Source organism: Xylocopa sonorina, chromosome 8 (assembly GCF_050948175.1).
Source record: "Xylocopa sonorina isolate GNS202 chromosome 8, iyXylSono1_principal, whole genome shotgun sequence".
NCBI classification, from domain to species: Eukaryota; Metazoa; Arthropoda; class Insecta; order Hymenoptera; family Apidae; genus Xylocopa; species Xylocopa sonorina.
The window spans coordinates 12,869,477-12,874,149 of NC_135200.1; positions in this window are offsets into that span (position 1 = coordinate 12,869,477).

Here is a 4,673-nt window from a genome sequence, read left to right on the forward strand (position 1 = left end):
GATTGTGGTTGGCAGTGGACAACAGTGGATGACAGTGGAGGAACCAAGGGTTGTGGACACTGGTGGATGACAGTGGACAGTGGTGGAGGAACCAAGGGTTGTGGGCACTGATGGATGACAGTGGACAGTGGTGGAGGAACCAAGGGTTGTGGACACTGGTGGACAATTGTGGACACTGGTGGACAATTGTGGACACTGGTGGACAATTGTGGACACTGGTGGACAATTGTGGACACTGGTGGACAATTGTGGACGATCGTGGACAATTGTGGACGATCGTGGACGATGATGGACACCGATGACAGCGACTTTCCACTGTTGATTGGTAAGTGACCAAATGAAAGATTTACCTATTGTTGGGTCCCTGCGTAGTCACCTCCACGGGGTGGGCCTGGGCCCTTGGTAACGTTTCCGAGAGACCGGTCTCTCGAAAACGATATCATGCTAAGGACTACGTGCTAGACTTAAGTACTGATGTAAATTCGACGCTAGAACTACCAAAGCATTTAAACTGATTGTCTCATATAGACATTATACATTAATTTTTAGAATTTTCTATAATATTGCATCAACTTAAATTTTCTTCCCACTTTTTATTTTCTATTCTTTGCTTTCTTTTTCGAGTATTTTTACTTTTTCGCATAAATATCATTCTACTTTGTTCGCATGAGATTAAAATATTTTCATTGCTGGTAGTTCTAACGTTGAGTTAATTATAAACTTTGTACTGGATTGTAAATTGTGTAGTTAGTTAAGTTAGAGTTTAAGATAAGTTAAGTTTAGGTTTTCGCCGTTGGATCGCCGTTGGATCGCCGATGGATCGCCGAGGGATCGCCGCTGGATCGCCGAGGGATTTTAATTACTGATTTTAATTATTTTTCTATATAATATTGTATGTGTATGTAATTTCCTTATATCCTTTCTCTCATATCCCTATCGTATAAAGTCCATACTGCAATCTCTAAAATCTATGTAAAGAGAATGTATTATGGAATCCGGTTATTTGAGATTTACAAGTAGAGTCAGTCCTTGGTACCTTCTGTACCAAGAACACACAGATGTAATGGAGGGTGGATGGGACTAGGGAAATTAGGGATGGGTCCCTGCGTAGTCACCTCCACGGGGTGGACCTGGGCCCTTGGTAACGTTTTCGAGAGATTGCGCTCTCGAAAACGATATCAAGCTAAGGACTACGCACGTAGACTGATGTAAATTCAATATTAGAACCACCAAAGCATTTAAATTGATTGCTTATATAGACATTATACATTAATTTTTAGAATTTTCTATAATATTGCATTAACTTAAATTTACTTCTCACTTTTTATTCTCTATTCTTTGCTTTTCCTTTCGAATATTTTTACTTTTTCGTACAACTATCACTTTACTTTGTTGGCATGAAATCAGAATACTTTTATTGCTGGTAGTTCTAATGTTGAGTTAGTTGAAAACTTTATATTGGATTGTAAATTGTGTGGTTAGTTAAGCTAGAGTTTGTTAAATTAAGTTTAGGTTTTCGCCGCTGGATCGCCGATGGAGCGCCGTTGGATCGCCGTTGGATCGCCGCTGGATCGCCGAGGGATGCGTTTTCTTAGTCTTAAATAATTTTTAATAATTTTATATATTGTACATGTATGTAATTCCCCTATTCCTTTCTTCACCTTCACAATAAAATTGTAAAGGAATCCATTCTCTTATCCGAAGTGAGAAACAGCCACTTCCCCATTCCGTTACCGCACATCTATTAACATAGAACAAATTGTTCTCTCATAAATCGGTTCGCGTTTAGTCTATACCAATGAAAATGCGTTATATACTCCCTTGAGCATTCTGACTTTCTACTTCCTAAGATCGCTTCACGATCACCTCGCGATCGCTTCACGATCGCTTTTTTTTTCTTTTTATTCGCTCGAGATTCCGTCTTCCATCGCCACGCAGTGAAACAGACGGGACTCAATCAAACTGATGTGGTTTTCGGTGCCCATCGTTATTTCGCAGCCCTTTTCGATTGGTACGCCCGTTGGGTACTCGATCTGGGTATAGGCTTAGCACATTGGACGCGCTCATCGCGGTTCGTTCCGAGTAGCTCCTACCCCGTGTCGCTGGGGTCTTCGGACCTGCTGTAAGACGACTTGGGGCGGTCTGCGAAGTTCGTTCTCGTCGGTGGGCAATGCGTCCTACTGCTAAGCCTCGCTGAGATTTCGATGGTACCCGCATTCACCATTGGGGAGAGCGTGGTTCAGATTGTTTCAACGTAAGACGTGGCATAATTTGTTCGCGATTCGCGTCGGGTATGGTTCACTTAGAGGCTGAACCATTGTGTTAGAATGCTCTCGCGAGATTGTAACGCAGGTTCATTGGTACTTGTTCGTTTCGGTCGCGCCGCGAATTTTCTCTATTTTTGCTTCAACTTAGTTTTGATTCTTAATTTTAATTTAACTAAACTTTGTTTCCATTTTTATCAAGATCCTTATCAATTTTTCTTATAATAGAGTAATAGAATTTAAAATCTCGTATCGTATTCCCCTTTGCAAAACACTTTAATTTCTCTAAAGTGTTAGTAGAGTCACTTTAGAACTTTCACTTTGAGTAAGAAAATGGCATTTCTTGTTATCCCTTTCGTAAAGTAAAATCCATACTACAATTTCTAAAATCTATGTTAATCTTTGGAAAATGTATTATGGATTCCGGGTTAAAATTGACAAGTAGAGTCAGTCCTCGGTACCTTCTGTACCGAGAACGCATAGATGTAATGGAGGGTGGATGGGACTAGGGAAATAGGGATGGGTCCCTGCGTAGTCACCTCCACGGGGTGGACCTGGGCCCTTGGTAACGTCTTCGAGAGACCGGTCTCTCGAAAACGGTATCAAGCTAAGGACTACGCACGTAGATTTAAGTAATTTGTATAATTATTGTATAATTATTGTATGATTATTGTATAATTATTGTATAATTATTGTATAATTATTGTATAATTATTGTATGATTATTGTATAATTATTGTATAATTATTGTATAATTATTGTATGATTATTGTATAATTATTGTATAATTATTGTATAATTATTGTATGATTATTGTATAATTATTGTATAATTAATTAACGTATAGTTTAAGTTCAGTTAAGTTTAGATTCTCGCCGTTGGATCGCCGTTGGAGCGCCGATGGATCGCCGTTGGATCGCCGCTGGATCGCCGAGGGATTTTAATTCTCGATCTTTTTATATATTATATGTTATATATGTATGTAATTTCCTTATATATTATTATATTTTTATATTCCCTATATATTTTATATTTTTCCCTGTATATTATTATGTATATTTTTATATATTACATGTTATATATGTATGTAATTTCCCTAATCCCTTCTTCATCCTTATAATAAAATTGTAAAGGAATCCATTTCCCTATCCGAAGTGAGAAACAGCCATTTACCCAATCCGTTACCGCACGTCTATCAAAATAGAACAAATTGTTCTCTGATAAATCGGTTCGCGTTTAGTCACTACCGATGAAAATGCATTACACACTCCCTTGAGCATTCTTATTCTCTGCTGACGAAATCGCTTCACGTAGTTTTCCTTTTTCTCTTTGTTCGCTCGAAATTCCGTCTTCCATCGTCACGCAATGAGGCAGTCGAAACTCAATCAAACTGATGTGGTTTTCGGAGGCCATCGAGATTTTGCAACTCTGATCGAATACTCCCGATGTACTCGACCAGGGTACTGGCTTGGCACAGTGGACGTACCTCTTGATGGAGTCGCGACGTTGTATTCCTACCCCGTGCCGCTGGGGCTTCAGCCTGCTGTAAGTCGGTACGAGGATGGTCTACGCGGTTCGTTCTTCATTGAGAGCAATGCCTCCACTTGCTAAGCCTTGCTAAGATCTCGATGGTAACCGAATGTACCATTGGGGAGAGCGTGGTTTCGATCGTCTCGTCGTAAGACGTGGCGTAACTTGTTCGCGTTTCGTGACGGGTTGGTTCACCTGGTGATTAGTGTTGAGCCATTGGGGTAGAATGCTCTCGCGAGATTGTAACGCAGGTTTATTGGTACCTGTTCGTTCCGGTCGCGTCGCGAATTTTATATACTTTTGCTTCAACTTAGTTTCTTTTCTTAACTTTAGTTTAACTTAATTTTGTTTCCATTTTTATCAAGATTCATATCAATTTTTCTTCTAATAGAATAATAGAATATAGAATATCGTATCGTATTCCCTTTTGCAAAACACTTGAATTTTTCCAAAGTGTTAATAGAGTCACTTTAGTCATTTCACTTTGGGTAAGAAAGTGGCATTCCTCGTCATCCCTTTCGTAAAGTCCATACTGCAATCTCTGAAATCTATGTTAAGAGAATGTATTATGGATTCCGCGTTTGAATTATTAAAGTAGAATCAGTCCTCGGTACCTTCTGTACCGAGAACACCTGAATGTAATGGAGGGTGGATGGGATTAGGGTCTAGGGATGGGTCCCTGCGTAGTCACCTCCCCGTTGGTGGACCTGGCTCCTTGGTAACGTCTTCGAGAGATCGGTCTCTCGAAAACGGTATCAAGCTAAGGACTACGCACGTAGATTTAAGTCGTTTGCAATTCATTAGATATTTTCCAAGTCCTTTTCAGGACTTTGAAACTGTAACTTATATAATTAGTTAAGCTAGAGTTTAAATTAATTA